The 18,977-nt window shown below is 44.2% G+C and overlaps 1 protein-coding gene across 1 annotated transcript in view; it reads left to right on the top strand.

The window, feature by feature from the left end:
• The first annotated feature begins 791 nt into the window (after nucleotides 1–791).
• Nucleotides 792–18,977, top strand: part of UGT8 (UDP glycosyltransferase 8) — a 49,345-nt gene continuing 31,159 nt past the window's right edge. The window contains exon 1 of the mRNA XM_075150288.1: nucleotides 792–1,312. The gene's annotated coding sequence lies outside the window, so the exon portion shown is untranslated. The remainder of the gene's footprint in view (nucleotides 1,313–18,977) is intronic.

The following is an 18,977-nucleotide window of genomic DNA, read 5'->3' as shown; positions in this document are numbered from 1 at the left end:
GTGATTAACAAAAAAAAAAAAACACACCACCAAACCACCAATCCCCCCCCCCCACCCACCCACACTCAAAACTAATTGGAGAATTACCGTTAGTATTTAAACTTTGTCAGGTGATGGCTTGGAAGTCTACGGGTAGGTCTTTTCCGGGGTGCTGGAGGATGGGAGCGTTAGACCTCTTTTAGTTCAGCCTTCCCCAAGCAGAAACCAAAGCAGCAGGGAGCTGAGCGCCCTTTCCTGAAGGAGAAAATAGAGGACCGTGTATCACTCGAGTGATCAATTAGGCAATCGCACTTAGCTCTAATGAAAGGGGGTGGGGAGAAAAAAGGTTTCGGAGTTTTTGAGCGCTTGGGTGTTTTGTTTTTAACTAAAACTAGCTGGCAACGAAGAAGGACAGGTGTTGGGGCACGGCTCCGTCGCGATACCCCTCTCGACAGGCGGAGATTAAGGTTCCCACAGGGGTGCCGGCTTGTGCCTCGTAAATCCTCCACCCTTCGCAGCGCGCAGCTGAACGGCAGCGTGCTGGGCTGCCGGCGAGCATGAGAGGAGCCCGCGAAGCTCCGAGGAGCCAGGACGGTGGCCGGGAGCTGCGGTAGGGAGCACCTCGGCCGCGCCCGCGGGGACGGGGCCGCCCCCCCTGCCGCCGCCGCCACGGGCGGGCCCGGCGGTGCCTCCCGCGGCCTTGCCGCCACGCCCGGGCTGATTGGCGGAGGGCGGCCCCGGTCCCACCCGCCAGAGGCGGGCACAGGGGACCTGCCCCGCCGGGAGCTGCCCGCTGTCCTGGGAGCCGGGGCAGTGCATGGGGCGGGAGGGCGCCCGGGGGACCCGGACGGCAGCTCTCCGCGCCGGCGAGGGGGAAGGGGTGAGGGGAGCCTTTCCTCGTCTAACCGAGGGACCCGGTGGCGGCATCTCCGCGGGGGTCGACGGCAGCGCCGGTGTATGCGGGCGGTGGGGTGCCGGGGCGGCAGCGCGGCGGAGCGGAGCGGGGGCAGAGGAAAGTGATGAGAAGTTGAGGGAGGACGGAGCGAGGGTGCCCTCTCCTCTCCTCGGCCCGCGCCGCAGGGGCAGCCCAGCCCCGCAGCAGGTGCAGCAGAGCCTGGGCGGTGGGGACAGGCGGGCCCGGCGCCGCAGCGGAGGGGCTCCGGCGGGAGCAGGGCCTCAGGCCGGGCTGGACGGAGCCGCGCAGCCCCCGCGCCCGCTCGACTGAAGGAAAAGAGCGGCAAGCGGAGCTTCGAGCAGCGGTTCGCGGCTCGCTCCGGTCTTCGGCTCGTTACCAGAGGCAGCGACGCGGAGAAACGGCCCTGAAGGGAGAGCGGTGAGGGAGCTGGGGAATACACCCCGGGGGCTGCGGGAGGGGGGTCGGGGAGGAGGGCGAGGTCCCGGCTCCGGTGCCCCCCTCAGAGGCGGTGGCGCGGGCCGGGGGGCGGAGGGTCCCTGCCCGGGCGCCGCCGGCGGGGAGGTGGGCGAGGAGGAGGGAGGCTCTCGTTTCACCTTGCTGCTTTTTTCAGTTCCCCCTCTCCTCCTGCTTGCTTTCCTTCCTCCTTCCCTCCGTCCCTCCCTCCCGTAACGCAAGAGGAAGCCCTGGGCGCCTTGCATCACCCCGCGGCGGAGGGTCTGTGGAGGAGAGGGTGCGGTGGGGCGGGAGGAGGGAGAGCGATGGCGGGGCGGGGAGAGGAGAGCCGTGGACTGACTAGAAAGAAGCCGCAGGGGAACGGCAGACCGGGGCGATGCGGTGTCCCTGAGCAAGGGGAGCGGCGCGGAGGGGACGGCGTGACCTGGGAGCGGGGCGGGGGGGGGGGGGAAGCGCCGTGTCCTTGCGGGGGTGCTGAGGGGCGTCATTTCTGGGCGAAAAAAGGGACACCCCCGTCCCCGCCCTTACCCTGAGGGGAGCTTGGGCTGCTGCTGCGGGGAGAGGAGGGGTTTTGGGGCGGCGGGGAGTGCGACCGTCCCTAAGAGAGGGTTCCTGCGCGCCGGGCACGGCACCTGTGTGGCACGGCCTCTCGGGGCGGGCGGGAGTCAGGCGGTCTCCCTGGGCGGCCAGCCCTCCGCCTCAGGCGCCGCAGCGGTGAGCCGCGCCGGGTCGCCCCACGGCAGCGCTGGAGGCCCGCGCGCGGCCGCGGCCGGCAGGTGCCCGCGCTGCGCCTTGAGGAAGTTGAGCGCCGTGAGTCCTGTGAGGAGGAGGAGGAGGAGGACGAGGACGGGGCCGCAGCGCTGCCGAGGCTGAGGCGAGCGCTTACTCGCGCTGTTCCTCAGCAGAGGGCAGGCACTTCGGAGAAGTTCGGGGGATGAAGCCAGCGGTGTCAGTAGGTGCCGGGAGCGCGTCACCTGGTCGATCGGCAGCCGGGGGGTGCTCGGGGAGGGCGGGGGGGGGGCCGCTGTCCTTCGGCCGCCGACTTTGGCTTAGTTCAGCCTTGCATTTCGCTTTGCCCCTTCTGCGTTAACTGATCGGAGCGGTTACTCGGCCCTTGGTATCGCCATGAGGGGCTGTCGCCGACAGCCATCCCGAAGTTATGTAAGTCGGGCAGCCACGCTTGCTTGTGGGTGCCTAATAAATATTATTATGACCCGGCTGCAAACTTGAAGACGTAACGTGAGGGACCTCTGTGTGAGCATTTGGCCTGGGACGGCAGCGTGCTGTGCTTTCCGTGAATGTTAACTGAGCTTCGACCAAAGCTGCCTCGCCTTTGAAGGGAGAACATTGCACAATTGCTGCTGTGCCTCCCCTGTGGGTTTAAAAAGAAGAAAAACGGTTAAGCGTAGACTTTTAAGGGAATATGTCAATAAAGTCGCAGTATTAAAACAGATATTAAATGTTATCTTGTGTTTTATGACTTGTTTACTTACTCGTTTTAGTACTGACTATGGAACAATAGGAAATCGTTTAAAAAATACGCAGCATGTTTTGCATGCTCATCAGAGTTGCCTGGGGGTGAACAGTAGTGGGTAACTATAACAGTAGAGATCCTTGAAGGGGACCCCCCCCAAGCAAACACCTTGAAAGTAGTATTTTTGTTTTTCATGTTATGACTAGGTGACTTCGTTTTGGGAATAATTCACATAATATCACTTGTTTCTAGACATTTATTCTAAAAATTGCCTTGGTTACATTTCCTATCTGAAGCTGCCTGCCTGGTTTTCCAACCAATTATCACACAAGGTCACTTATATATTTTAGCTGAGCTAGTTTTATAGCACCAGCACAACGTAGTATGCAATTAACCTTTACTTCACATTTCCTTGTTTTTCTTCTTTTGTTTTGGTCATTGATCCAGGTGGAATACTGGATACTGCAGTGGCTGTTCTTTCAAAACTACTAACCAGTTCGTGCTAGAGTCTTACGCTCTTTTAGACAGCTTTCATGCTACTGTGGAAATATTTGTGGAAGTACAAGGAAATGAGTACTTGGCCTGAAATGCTTGTCTTTTATTTTTTTACTTTTGGACAACATTTGCCATCGACAGAAGCTCTTTGCAGGAAGCAAGAAAAGAAAATGATTTACTTTTTGCTATATGTGTTTATTAAGTATATACACTCTAAGGTGAGAATTATGTTAGAGGACTTTGTAAGCACCACTTATATTTTATATTCTTGGAGTGCTCTAAGCAGTTGGACTGTTCTGAAGCAGGATTTGGATGTAGGAACTTAAGGGACTAACTGGGGCTTGAGGAGAGGGCATCTGAGACAATCCCCGTGTCCTCATTCTGCGCAGCGTGGTGTCACCTGAGCTCTGTAAGAGTCCTCCTTGCCTGTGTGAGTGGAGTGGAGGGCAGCTGATTCACCAAGGAAGTGGTAACGAAGCAGTGGATTGGTTTTATATGCTGGTGGCAACTACAACCTAGTGAATGGCTACTAGCTGTTGTAGTTCATTGGCAGTCAAAGCAGCTACAGCTTGGGCTTGGCCTGTGATCAAGGCAGGACTCTGCTATAACTCTGGATTGGTACCCTATGATGAACTTAGCTGTTTTAGTTATTGTTTAGAGACATTGAAGGTGGTCAGAACTACCATATTAATGAAACTCTAATGCCATATTTATCATATCTAAAATACTTTAGAGGTTGTTATCCAAATCAACCCTGTGGAGTGATAACTGTGTTAGTTGGTTCACTTGGAGAAGCTGTATTGGGTTAGTAAATGAATGCTGGGGTGCCGTGGACGATGGTAACATGGTCTAATTAGTTTGTAAAGAAAAAGTAAGAGAACCTGCCATAATTCTCTGCTGTATATAATTTGTTACAGATTGATGTGGTTGATGTCATAGAATGCTTTGGGTTGGAAGGGACCTTAAAGATCATTTCATTTCAAACCCCCTGCTATGGGCAGGGACACCTTCCACAGGACCAGGTTGTTCAAAGCCCCATCCAACTTGGCCTTGAACACTTCCAGGGATGGGGCATCCACACCTTCTCTGAGCAGCCTGTTCCAGTGCCTCACCACCCTCAGAGTGAAGAATTTCTTCCTTATATCTAATCTCAATCTGCCCTCTTTCAGCTTAAAGCCATTACCCCTTGTCCTATCACCACATGCCCTTGTAAAAAGTCCCTCTCCAGCTTTCTTCTAGGCCCCCTTCAGGTACTGGAAGGCTGCTGTAAGGTCTCCCTGGAGCCTTCTCTTCTCCAGGCTGAACAGCCCCAACTTTCTCAGCCTGTCTTCATAGGAGAGGTGTTCCATCCCTCTGATTATCTTTGTGGCCTTCCTCTGGACCCACTCCAACAGGTCCATGTCCTTCTTATGCTGGGGCTTCCAGAGCAGTACTTCAGGTGGGGTCTCACGAGAGCAGAGGAGGAGAATCGCCTCTGTCCACCTGCTGGTCACGCTTCTTTTGATGCAACCCAGGATACGGTTGGCTTTCTGGGCTGCAAATGCACATTGCAGGTTTGTGTTGAGCTGCTTGTCAACCAGCACCCCGAAGTCCTTCTCCTCAGGGCTGCTCTCAATCCATTCTGCACCCAGCCTGTATTTGTGCTTGGGATTGCCCCGACCCATGTGCAGGACCTTGCACTTGGCCTTATTGAGCTTCGTGAGGTTCGCATGGGCCCACCTCTCAAGCCTGTCAAGGTCCCTTTGAATGGCATCCCTTCCCTCCAGTGACCGCATCACACAGGTTGGTGCCGTCGGCGAACTTGCTGAGGGTGCGCTCAATCCCACTGTCCGTGTTGCTGACAAAGATGTTAAACAGTGCCGGTCCCAATACCGACCCCTGAGGAATGCCACTTGTCACTGGTCTCCACTTGGACATTGAGCTGTTGAGTGTGACCATCCAGCCGATTCCTTATCTGCTGAGTGGTCCATCTGCCAAATCCGTGTCTCTCCAGTTTAGAGACAAGGATATCGTGCGGAACAGTGTCAAATGCTTTGCATAAGTCCAGGGAGATGGCATATTTCTAACAATATGTTTTATTTCCAGGAATGGAAGAAAAAATATCAAATTTATCGGAGTCTTCTCCGTGTGGTAGGTGTGTTACTGCCTGTGCAGACATTAGGTGAGAAGGTACTGTGGTAAGCCTCATCATCCATAAAACAATGCCACTGTGCATAGCTTTGTGTGGCCTTTTCTGTACCTGTTGGGACTTGTACAGAGGATGTGTTTTGCTGCAACACTCCTACCACTTCAAAAATGTTTTGCAATTAATTATACTAATAACTGTAACAACAATGCGTATTCTGACGCGATTAGTTTCTAATTAACCTTCCTGAGTGTGAACTACATCATTTCTGACTTTAACTGCTGAGTATTTTATTGCCCACACCTACTTTCCTTTGTGTTTTCCACTTTGGGTTCTTTGAAGTGCTTTTTTCCACATCACTGTTTTAGTCAGGTCGCTTCCTTTAAATAGTACCAAGAGTTCATCTCGGTTTACTCCATCTTGATTGAGGCCCTTGTCAGTTAGTTACTAGAAAAGTCACATTACAGTATCGAAAGCTATTGAGACATTTGTTGTAAGGTCATATTCAAGAGATGCTTACTAAATGAAGTACCTTTTCTCTCCAGATCCTAACTCGAAACAGAAATGCTTTTATTTCTGCTTCAGTATTATAGAGTGATATTTAAAATAAGAATAGGATTGTGTTTGAGAAATGCTGATATATTAGAAGCAGTTAAAATCATTCAGCTTTTTTGTTGGGATTTTTATTCTTTGAAATATTTTCAGCATGGATTCATCTTTTTTTTTTTTTGGTTTGTTTTAGAAAGTATCTTTGGGCTGAAAACTGACATTCTGATACAGCTCAAAGTGTTAGTGAATAGGCATTGTAGAGGGCTCTTCCTGTTTTCCAGGAAGTAAAATACACTGGAACCATTTAATATAATTCTCTGTCCTGAAGTGTGTGGTGTTTTTCCATTTTTTCCCCAGGACAACTATGCTTGGAGTGTATTTCCAAGACTTGTGACATAAAGTTTCTTGAACCCTTTGACAAAATATTTCTAGTGTTTTATGACACTTGGGATGTATATGTCTTAAATGCTCAGTTGTGTGAGGTCCTGTTAATTAATACTCCTTGTAAGGAAGAAGTCTTTAAATTGTCTGTAGCTTTGTAAAGAAAACCTCTTAGGAATTGATCACCACTGTTTTTCGTTGCAAGTCCATTAAAATATTTTTCTTGGTAATGTTTTCAGCTTTCCTTTTTGCTGTTACATAATCACATCATGCTATTTTTGAATTATCTCTTGTTTTGCTAATTACATGAAAGATTTTGTGCTACAGTTCTTGAGTTGGAGCCAGTGTGTTGGAATAGTAGTGAGTCCTTTCTTTTGGAAGCTTTTGAAATTTTTAGTTTTTAACATAGTTTTGTGTGTGTTCTTAATTCCTAAATATGGGAAGAGTCGATGACACTACCTGTGGTTTTATGGAATAACTTAATTGTGTAGCTGTTAGAAACAGTACATCTAATCGACTGTACCTGGGACTAAGGGACACCTACTATATCCTTGCTAAGTCTTGAACCCTTTGATCAGTAGATCATTTTTTAGAAAAAGAATAGCTACTAGCCAGTTCAAAAAGATGTTTTTATATGGGAAGAAGTGATGGTAAATGGAAAAAATACCACCAAACTTTGCTTTTTCACAAACTGTAAATGTAACAGTTACGATTTAAGGGGTTTGAAAGACAATGTAGATAATTGTTTTCTGAATTACACAGTTCAGAGTTGCAAAAAGTAGTTATAACCTGATTTGTTATTGCTCTTAAGCAGCACAGTTGTCATGCACATAATTTTATTTGTGTAGGGGAACAAGTACAGCTTGCTTCTTCGCTCTATGCTGTTGTTTCCTCCTATGAATGGATGGTTCAGCTTAATGAGAAATAAGTGACTTAAGACTATTTTTCCTTCCTACTCAATAACTGAAGGGAGAGTTAATGGGAATTCCTGGGTCAGCTTCAGATTCTGAACTGAGTTGGAAATGAACCTTGATGCCCTGGTGAAACATTGTGCTTTTAAAAAATCAAACCAAAAAATTATGAAGGTTGTCTTTCAATATATTTAAGGGGAGGCAGCAGTGTGAACATGAAAGGTGGAGGACCTTCTGAGTTCCTTGAGTTAAGACACTATATTCCATTAGAGAAATTGTTTTCACCCATACATCAACACCAGTCTTAAGAAGTTATTTCGTAGATGTGTTACACGTGAGATTGAGTGCAGAGCTGTAGCACAACCTTCAAACATAAAATTCTGAAATTCAAGGCTTCAGTTGTGAAAATTTTGATCAAAATGCGGTTATATATGCCGAATTTGATGATTCCCCCCCCTTGCAAGTTGGAAGTTATTTGACTTAAGTCAAATGAATAAGGCTTTGTAATTTAATGCCAAGAACACCAATTCATAAATTAAAGGTATCTAAAAAAGAATTGTAAAAAGTTGCAACAGAAGTAAAGTACTGGTGTTTAAAAAACCCCATGACCAGTATTCATGTGTTGTTACTTACTTGCCCTTAACTTTCTTTTCAGGACATCGTTGTCCTCCCAATTTAATGTTTAAAAGGTGAAATTCTCAAATTCAGAGAAAAGTCAGGTATTTCTTAGCTTACTCTATGAAAGGGATCGAAGCAGCATATCTCTCTGAATGAAATCTGGGTTAGGTAACAGGAATTTTGGCCAGAATACTGCTTTAGACATTAGAATAATTTAAATGGCATGTAGATGCACAGCTCGCTTTTGAGGAAGTGTGGCTGAGGAGCCCACCGCAGCTGTCAAACCCAGCAGCGTAGTGGGATGTGCATTCTGCAATGTGCAGTGCCCGGAGAGGGAATCTGCTCTTCTGAATGCAGTTCGATCTCTCTTCTCTTGGCTACAACTGTCCTTGAACTGATTGAGAAGACAGGTTTAGTTACTAATTTGAATCTGTTTTGTTTCATGGAAAATAATGTTGTTCTTCCCCCACCACAGTTTGATTAAATATTTTTGTCTAAGGTGAAACATGGGAAATAGACATAGGAATAAGAATGGAAACATAGGAGGTGTTGTGCCAAATACATAAACATTTCATACTGCTGGAAATTCTATAATGAAATATTCTTTCAAGTGGGCACTTAATTTGGGTTCTTCCTTGGCGGTTTAAAAGCTGTTACTGAGCTGTGGAAATAGTTTACATTGTATCTGTTTCAATTTAATAAAATTTAATGCTTTTTTTTAAACAGGATAGTTGTTAGAGAATGTAGATGCTGTGTGCAAGTAGTTAAATGTTTATTTTGTAAGTTTGCTTGGGAAGCCAGTTCTGCCAATTTATCATAATGCAAACAGGTGCTGAAAAGCACTTTTTTTTTAAATAGCATGGGTGTGCTGAGATGTTAAGCTTGGACCTTGGTAGCAGTATCTTTCTTGAGCTTTCTGACAGGAAGGTTGTTGCCAGTGAAGAGCTCGCGGATGAGGTTTGGCATTGGCAGTACTCAGGACAGAGCACGTGCTGCAGGCAGCACTGCCTCTGCAGGAGTTACCTGTGGGGGAATGGAAGGGTTAACCAGCTCTGGTCCCTGCAGAGTCAGTAGGTCAGAGATCTTGGCTAGAAGGGTCTCTGGAAAGTCTTGTACAGATTTCCACTCAATACAGAATTGTTGGCAACATAAGAACAGGTCAGCTGTGGCTCTTTTTTGTCTGGGTCCTGAATACCTGCAAGGACGGAGGTTCCCCGTCCGGCCTGGTAACCTTGTCCAGTGCCACACCACTCAGCCAAAGGAAGAGGTTTTTTCTAGTGCCAGTCTGAACTTTTAAAGCTATAATTATTGTTCCCTCCAGTAATGGCAAACTGATGGCTGTGAAGCTGAATGGGAAGATCTGACGAGGCAGACTGACTAAGCTGGAAACAGACACGTACTCTGATCGCTCCTGTTTTTTTGAAAACCCTTGTTTCTATCAGGTTGCTGCCTGGTTACCAAGTCAGACTTGTATCTGTTCCTGATGGTCCCAAGGGCACTGGCTGAAATTGTTTTTACAGCTTGCAGGCCGTAGGTAGTGCTGCCTGCAGATGTTGTGGTCTAAGAGGTGGGTCAGGTTTTCATACAGGAAGCCTGCAGTGCTGATAGACCGTGAAGTGAGCTACAGGCCATGGGAATCTTGCTGCTGCTCCATACCTTGCTGGCAAAAAAGATCTCAATCTCTTCTGCTTTCTTCGAGGGTGCTCTTCCACTAAGCCTCTTATGCCTGAGTGAACTTGGAGGAGACTGTCACGGTAGTCTAAATAAAACTTGCATACCAGTGTACTGTAAATACCGAGAAAGATGTGTTGGGGAATTAGACCTTTGATTAAGCTTGCTGGTCCTTGGAAGGATGTTATTTCCTGTCCCTGGGTTCAATGAAACTGAACTTTGAGAGGGGTGTGTTGATACGTATGGTGTTTGGTCCCTGGGCGCATAAGTCTGTCATAAGAGATCGAGAACAAAATGCTCGTGGGAAGTTTTGTTTTACACACATTTTTCTTCCCAGCACTCTAAATTGGAAAATTTCAGATGGTTTTTAGTAACATGACTAGATAGGCCAGTCTAGTGTTCGGGGCATCCATTGCATAGAAACTCGCCCAAGGACAACTGATGACTATCTGAATTTTTCTTTCAAAGCTGAGAATCTTGTAAGATAGATCAGAGTCTGGTGTATAGTGTGTCAAATGCAAGAGTGTAACCTAAAACTGCCATATTTCTTTAACCATTCATAGTGATGAATCTTTAATTACTCTGCTTTGTGATACTTTGGTAATTGTTTTGCTTATTTATCAATTAGCTTTATTTTCATGAAAGTACACTCAAGAAGACCAGAGTATTCCAAATAAATTAATTTAATCTCGGACTATACTTTTTATTAAACAGTCAATCTTGCATTAAACCATTTACTAGTGAAATAACTTGACAGCCTATAGCAGGGCTGTAGTTAAGAGAACATGTTTCTGCTATAAACCCCATCAGGTATTTGTTATTATGTAGTGATAGTGTTCAAAAAGTTCTGGTTGCTTTTCAGAAGTGGAGGAAGATCATCTCATCTCCCAGAAAGTGTAACTTCAGTGGCTAGGAACAGACACATGTGCACATGCAGAAGCAGTTGATGCGCATCTGGATGGTTTATTGTTGATGTGTTTCGGTTTTACACCCGGATCATCCTCTGTGAATCATCTTTATCTTGACCCTCTGCCACCTTTGATTCTGTGTCTTTTTCCTTAATATTTATAAATTAGCAGATTGGACTTAAGTCTCAGATAGTCTTGGAAAATCCACAAACCGTATCTTTAGACCCTTTCCTTTCTGAAGTTAGAATCCAGTCTTAGTCAACTACTGATACTAGAAATGGGCAGGAAGTTTCTGTGTATTTAAAAATCTTTACACAGCTACTGCAAAACCACGCTGAGGCTTTTCTTATCCCTTACTGGCGTGTAGTCTGCACCTTTTAGAAGGTTTCTGAGTTGATTTCTGTCCCCTCTCACTCTGATAAGTGATGCGGTCTTGCTCTTAAAATCAGAGTCTGAGGATTAAACTACATAGAGAGAAAAGCCATTACATATAGTACTTTTATCCTTATTCTAACAGCCAAAATTCTATTAGGAGGTAGTTCAAAGCAGACACTACAAAACACAAATCTGAAAGCAAAAGACAATAATTTGCTTTAAAAAAACCTACCTGTAAATTTCAAAACAGAACCTAATGATGAACAGACTGAACAAGCTGAAGGTTGTTGGAGGGTGTTTTTGGTGCATACAGTCTTGAGCAATTCAATTATTTTAATTGAGCTGAATAAGAGCAAAACATTATTAAATCAAGTATTTTAACTTTATTCCAATTTGTATTTCCCATTGCAGAAAGAAACCTACTATAGTTTCCCTTGTGATTCTGTTTGTGTGGCGTGTTAAAATGTAGTTATTTGCTATAGGATGAAGTCAGAAACGGAACAAAGAAATTCGTTCAGTGCTTCTAGGAGTCATGTGATGGCGTGACCAGGGAGAGCTTGTACCAAGCTGAAGCTAGCTGTAGTGAAAAATGAAGCATCCCCCCAAACAATTACTAAAGTTAAAATAAAATCCCGGTAAAACGTGTTTAAGTTTAAAACTAATGTTGTTTGAGATCCTGAGGCTCGTTCATGAGGCAAAATTCATGCTTGCGTGATGGTAGCATGTAACTATAGCCTGTGTTGTTGCACTACAAAGTTGTGCTCTGCAATTTCTTCCAGCCTCTTCTTTGGAGAGTCATTTTATCAAAGGAGAATCTGTCACAGATGAAAGTGTTCAAAACCAGGCAGAGTCAGGTTTTTTCTTTTTTCCTTTTTTCTTTTTGATACTCCATTCAGCCAGTATTTCAACCTGTCTTTTGATGCCAGTGTGGAAGAGAAGGATTCCTGGGCAGCTTCGACCCCTCAGTGGAGGCATCTTTGTCTCCATCAGCTGCTGTGGCGCTCGTGCCCCCTGCTCTCTGCAGGTAGAAGGCTTTCTTTTTCTTTCTGCACTTACTCCTGTAGCTTTTGACTGCGGAGCATGAAACGTGTTGCGATACGTTATTCTGTTATTGGGCTCTTCTGGGCAGTGCTGTGTCACACAGCAGGAGCAGGGATAACAGTTCGTGAGCCAGTAAATAACATCCTGAGCAGCACTGGTGTCTGTAGGAAATGTGGAGTAACTTGTTGACTTCCCTGTTAATACCCCTGCCCCCCGATGTCACAACGTTATTTCTGGTCGCTTGCTTTCTGGTGCAAAATGGCTGGAGCAGGTTGAGAAACATTGCTTTCGGATCTCAGTACTTGGAGGAAAGGTCTCCAGAAGTTGAGGGGACTCTCTCAAGGGACTTGTACGTTGGTGCCAAAATACTGCGTCTTCTCTGAATTCACAGTACCTGTGAGGAAGATGTATAATTTGTCAGAAAATGTTCTCACATTGTTTTAGATGAACTAGACAAATCTCTCCGCAAGGAATATACGTGTCTCACTTTCAAACAGATGGCTTGTTCACTACATGTGGTCAGCACTTCTCTTCCCAAGGTGCTGGGGGTGGAGTAACCATGGGCAGCAAAGGAAAGATCCACATAACAGACCTGCGCCAGTGTGGAGAAATCCGAGTCGCTTGCACACGGGGTCAGGTTGCGTTCGGTTGAAGGTGTGTAGGTTTTGGAGCAGGCTTTTCGTTTCTCAGGTTTCTGCGCTGTGCTTCCTTTCCTTCCTGAGCTCCAGGACGGCACATCGGCTCCGTTGCAACACCACGTGCGTACGTGGTCAGCTTTGCTCTGGCGCATGGCCCGAAGTAATAAGGACAGCCCGACCTGAGCTGTCTGACTGATGTGTCTCTGCGCCATCTTCCCCCCAGTTCTGGGGTTGCAGTGCAGCTGCCGAGGTGCTGGGACCAGTAGCCTGTTCTGGTCTTGCTATACTGCTTTGGACCTGGGCCAGCAACAGAAAGGATGGGGGTTTCTCTTCATGTAGTGCTTCTAGGTCTGGCTAAGCCTTATAGAAGAATTTGCAATAGCATTCAGTTTTACCAAAACATTGACTATTGACAGGTAGACTAGTATTTGCAAATGTTAGTCCCCACTATATAAGGTGAAAGACTTATAGATTATAAGGATCTTAAAATACCCTCTTTGAATTGCCCAGCAGGGCAAAAGAGAACTCGCTCTTCTTGCCCCCTTTACTTCCGTTTGGGTTATTACAATATATACTTGAGGTGTTTTGAATTGTTTTAGCTAGCTTATCTGGTAGGTCTGCAAACATTAGTGTTTCATAGGGTGTAAAATCTTTATGAAACTCACATTCATGTGGTTAGTTGGACTGAATCTTGAAAATGGATACTGGTACAATAGTGACATTCAATAAAGTATATATTTTTAACTGAATACTGTTTGCTCAATTCTAGTGCATAGTGTGTTAAGAAATGTAAGTCACGTGAAGGGGAATGTGCCTTTGCCCTGTTGTAACATACTTCCCGTTATGAAAATATTAATTAGACTTTAATCCTTTACCGTCAGCAAAATCTTCTTGACTGATGCTGTCAATACTGCAGTGTTATCATCCAAAAGTATGTGGGCCTTGCTATGGTTTATAAGTGACTTCGTTGAAAAGATTGAATGTATTACTGTTAAGAACTTTAGAAATATTGTATAAATTTAGAATCTATTAAAAGAATAATAAAGACAATCTTGTAAATATTTAATCTTTTTAGATATAATCAATCTTTTCAGAAGTTTAGGATTGTTTTCCATAACCATGAAGACTCATTTAAAGCTGTTCTTTCAGAAAGCCGGTGGCAAAGTGCTAGCAAGAATGTTATGCCTTGGTCACTTCCTATAAATTCATCTTAATAGTTCTATTCCCATGTAACTTATTAAAAAAGGTCTATCTGCTAGCATGTCTATTGAAAATATTTTGTGTACTAACTGTAAAACCTACATTTTGGAAGAGAAGTACCTCTTCTCTCCCACCTTGCTACTTTTTTGAGCGAGGATTTTTAAAATAGCTTGTCCATTACTTGCGAGTACAAAAGCTTAGGTAAAATCTTTCAGTGTTTGATAAAACTTGTTACACAAGTAAGAAGTTGTTACTAAAAGGGCTTTCGTAAATTGCATGTCTTTTTGCCTTGCTCTTAACTCCTTTGCTATTTACATAACTGACACAGTAACTCTCTGACGGATGATTATAGCGACATCGCAATGCCTGTAAATCTTTCTCTCTTCGGTCTGTGGCTGTGACATTCTTGTACTCATTGAAATGCTTCAGTCGTTGGATAGAAGGATGTGGTTATTGTTCAAGAAACTGTACAAAGTAAATGCAAAAGTCTGCCCTTGTTTATGTGTGCACGATTTCTTACTAAAAGTAATTTCCACTAATTTTGTAATTTATTCATTTGGTTGAAATAGGAGCCTGTAGTTACAAGCTAAATCTTACCACTTATCGAAAACATTGCAACACAAAATAGCAATCATAGCATGCACTACCTCAGCAATTAGTAACAAGATGTGTGATAGGAAAAACTTAAGAATGTAAATCCAAAGGTTGTGCAATACCTGTTACCAGAGTCTCTTCCTACATAATATAATGGTTTGCTGCTCCAAGGCTCTGTGCGTTCACACCGATGCTTTCGTCTGTTTTATAGCACGTGGGTTGCGTAGTAGCAACCGCTCTATAATCTTAAACAGCAGTTTGCTGCCTGAAGTCAGCTTACGGGTCTGATTTACTTTAATGCGCCTGAAGGATTATGGAGTAGTGTTTCCTATTACCTACAGAATATGTACAGTAAACCAAGCAGTATTATAGGTTAAGAACATATATTACAATTGCCAGCTTAAAGGGTTTAGGAGTCAAGTTGTACTTTTAGCTTGAAGAACATGGTCTGTCTTAACTATCAACTGTTATGCCACTAACTAAAATTTTCCCGTGTCTGTGATAATTTGATCATCTTCTGAGACTTGCTGTTATACATAATTTGGTCAGTGCATTTCCTTGCATAGGTAGCACTTCCTTGCACTGGTGCTTGGCAAAAAGATACTCATGTGGACTGGTATTAAATCTTAAAGAAAATGTTTTGAGAGGGACTTAAAAAAATATTTGTGTTGTTTCAAGAGATGTCTGAGAGGATTTCACAAATGGAAAGAAAGACCCCTTCTTTTCTCTGTTCACTGTTCCCCAATTTTGAATCAATGCACTGCATTCATGCTTGCGTGTATGTATGTATTTTTGTCTTTAATATCAGCTGCTTGTGTGTGGCAGATACAGCTAAGATTTGGTTTAGGTTGATGTATTTTTACCACTGAATCATCCTGTAAGCGGTGTTAGAGAACCTTTTATTTGTCTCGGAATATTTTCTTTCTCTTTTGGCTTTATACTTAACTGGAAGTGCTTTTTGTTAGCCATTTCTTGCTATCTTAGGCTTGATAAAATGCTTTGCTTACAGGGCCTTTGGTCATGCAACTAGCACTGTAGGGCTTGGTTCTGTATTTGTTCAATTGAAATGTTTACAAGCCTGTGAAGGCTGGATACCATGCTTGATCTGTAAAACTGTGTTTAATAACAGCTAAGGCAAACAGATTTGCACATAAAAGAAGTTAACGTCAATGGCATTTTGAGTAGGCGGGGCAGAACTGGAGCTTCAATAAATCAGGTAACACAGGTAACGCATCAGGTAACAATCTGAGATCCGTGCTCATTTCTTTCTTCTCTTTAATGCTTCCTTTTTATTGAGAGCGGTAGTAAACCATAGTAGCTGCGTATGTGCTTTTCGGAGGGAGTTTGTAGTGCTCTCAGTAATCGGTTGTCCTTCAGTCACAACTTAGCTCAGCATTTTTCTTACCATGCTTTTGACCATGTCTCTTCTTACAGCTACAATACATACAATCTTAAAAGAAATAAACGCAGTCTATATGTTTAGCTGTGGTAAATGCTGCTGCTGGGCACGGTAAGGTGGGATTGGCTGCTGAGGTGACACTGCACTGCTTATGGTTCTGGTTTTTGACCTTGGACGGAGGTACAAGCAGGTGGGATAACTGATGATGGGTTTGACTTGGTGAGAGAAAAGCAACTGGCTCTGCAGCAGCCTGGCCTGGAGCCCGCCGTGGGCAGTTGGGGTGTGTAACTGATAACTGGTCAAGATCCACTCTCCCTATGTGGAAACTGCAGCAGATTTGCAACTTGTAATAAGAGTTTAGTTGCTGATAAAATATACATTTTTTTGTCCAAAAAAAGTTTTCTGTTTCTGCCTTTTGTTCTAGTTGGCTTAGGTCACTAATGTGAAATTTTGAAGAGTTTAGAGCTCTAAAAGCAGGGTTTGTATTCTCCCTTCTAAAATACTGAGTTTTGAGTAATGAACTGATAGTGAAGAGAGAGGCCAATATGGTGAGCAAGATTAAGCAATAAATCGACACATTACCAGAACTCTGGTGGTGGTTTGCAGTACGTGTGGTTTGCTGAAATGCGTACGAATCTCAAATTTCCCCCCTTTTTGATAATTGTAGTCCTGTGATGCACATCATCAGCTTTCCATTTGGGCATGGTCATTTCAGTGCCAATTAGCATCTGCACTTGGGTTTGCAGAGGTGGAAGTCTAGTTGGTAAGCCTTTTAATGTGTACTGCTATCTGTTAAATTGTAATGAGTAATTTGAGCTCTTTGGGTAAGGTGAGAGTGATCAGCAGCTGGAAGATTGCTCCTTTGCTGTCAGTACGGCGCTGCTGTTCAGTATGAAGGACACCTTTCTAGGCAAAGGTCCTGCTGTTCTGACCAAACTGCCCAGGTAAACTCAACAAACCAGCAAATCTAAAGAAGGGCCGAAAGGAGGGGAAAAACTTGAAAAAGCTGATAGCATCACTGAACTCAATCTCTGTAAAACTTCATTTGCTGCTTTAGAAGTCAGGAGCATTATGTGTTACTACTCAATAAAAAGGACTCCTTTTTTTTAAAATCGTTACGGTACGTTTAACTGCACAAGAACTTGATTTTTTGAGTAGTGATAAATATTCGTGCAGTTTGAATTCAAGCTGTGCTGCACACGGAGGTGCTTGAGAGGGTCTTTCGCTTCTAGATCTCGCTACAGTGGAAGAAAAGAGTGGCAATGGTATTGCTGGCTTGAAAATGGTTATTTCTGTGAGATTCAGAAATAGTAGGTAGGCAGCCAGTGGCCTAAAGCAGAAAAAAACCCAAACATGTCTGTAAGGTTTAATTACAGAGTGATTAGCAGATTATTAAGGATTGGCAGTGAATTTCATCTTCGGTATGTATTACTGTAGTATAATTGACTGTTACATAAATTGTTGATTGGAATTATTTTAAAACCATTTTTAAGATTGAAATATAACTGTACTATTCAGTTATATAATATTAATTTAAACATTAAGACTTTTTGATATAATTTAGGTAAACATAAATGTCATTCAGTTTCTTTACATGTTGCCCAATTTTCAAGTATCAGGCCTTTGTGAACAACGCGGGGGAAGGATCCTCCCACTTATTTTTTCCTCTGAAAGTCACTAATTTCTGTAGAGTCGTACTGCTAGATCCTGCCTGGTCTTTCTGGTTGAATGGAAAAGTACTTCTTAAAAAAAAAAAAAAATCAGGATTTAGAACTGTTTTGGTCAGCTGAAAACACTCCTCCAGCAGTCTTCTGTGGATGTGCTTGGTTTTCTGTAACACACTTGAAAACTCGTACTTTCTCTTTCATTTGAAAAAAACACATGTAGGTCATTAACTTTACGAGAAGCTGTTGGAATAGGTTTAATGTTTAACCTCTTGGTATTGCTTTAATACTTAACTTTTTCTTGCTGCACTCCAATAGGTGAACTCCTTACAGTCGACAGTTGGTTTCACTCATGTAAAGTCACTCTGCATCTCTTCCCCCCTCCGCCCTCCCCCCCATTGCTTTTAGGGCTTTTTGGCTGAAAGTAGTTATGGCTTCAATTCAGTGATAATTTTGTGGGGTGTTGTTTGGTTTTTTTTAGTTTTGGAAAATGTGAATTTTTCTTTTCACCCTCTATTAAAAAAGGATGTTATACACCAGCTCAGATACCAAAATGATCTTATTTAATGGAGGCAAATCCTAAGCAAAAGGACTTAAGATCGAGGTAGAAAATGGTTTTATTTTGTTATCCATCTTACAGAAAAGTGTCATCCTCTGGCTTTGGGTTTTGTTTCCTCTTTTCTGTCAGGACACTTGACAATTCTTTTTCATGCTCCTGGTATTCAGAAACAGAAAGCAGTTGCATTGGATGTTGATCGTTTTTATTTACTTTGGGAAGTGATTTATTCTGGGAGTTCACGGCTGGAGTATGACTGGAAGTTAATGGGAAGAGTCCTTGTGCTCTGGTTTTGATTAGCTGGCTTCCAACTGAGCACTACCTCTTAGTTTTGCTGACTGCTGTAAAGACCCCTCCGCGTAGGCGCTGCTCACTGTTTTTGGAGATGAGCCGAATCAGAAATTCCCATTGAAATAGGGAAGCCTCCGCAGCTCTCCCTGTCTTGCTGGAAGTACCTGATGTGCTGGAGGAGCTCATTGCTGAGGACGGTCGGAGCGAAGGGGCGTCTGGGGCTGAGCTTGCGTAGTTGCATGCTGTTGCCCTGCTGATGGCACCGAGCACCTACGTCTTCCCTGTTCCCAGTTTGCCAAATGGGAATTATGCTCGTGATTAATTGGCTTACAAAGTGCTAATACCTATTGCCCTTGTTCCTGCTAAATAGAAACCTTCCAAGCTCCCTGCTTCTGTCTGGCCAGGGGATGAAATGATGAGGCTTCATCCTGCAGGTTTCTGCCAAAAGTTCAATATAAGTTCAAAGCTTTTTTTCCCAGTGAAAATGTCACTTAATCGGCATTTCCCTAATAGCATCATGCGTTTAATATCTCTATGGCTTGGCAGGTCCTGTACATATATTTTGCTGTCCCTGTGGAGGATGCTTGCATTGAAAAGGGGAGTTGCATAATACATTTTTGAAAAGTGATTATTTTTTTATCAATTCTGAAGATACGGCAAGCTACAGACTCCTGGGGAAGCGTCTTGTGTCATGTCTTGATGCTGATACACATCAAGAGGAGAAAAGCTAATGTTTGGT

Source organism: Calonectris borealis, chromosome 4 (genome assembly GCF_964195595.1).
Source record: "Calonectris borealis chromosome 4, bCalBor7.hap1.2, whole genome shotgun sequence".
Lineage (NCBI taxonomy): Eukaryota > Metazoa > Chordata > Aves > Procellariiformes > Procellariidae > Calonectris > Calonectris borealis.
Note: the sequence above shows the minus strand (reverse complement) of the source record. Positions and strands in the feature narration are given on the sequence as shown.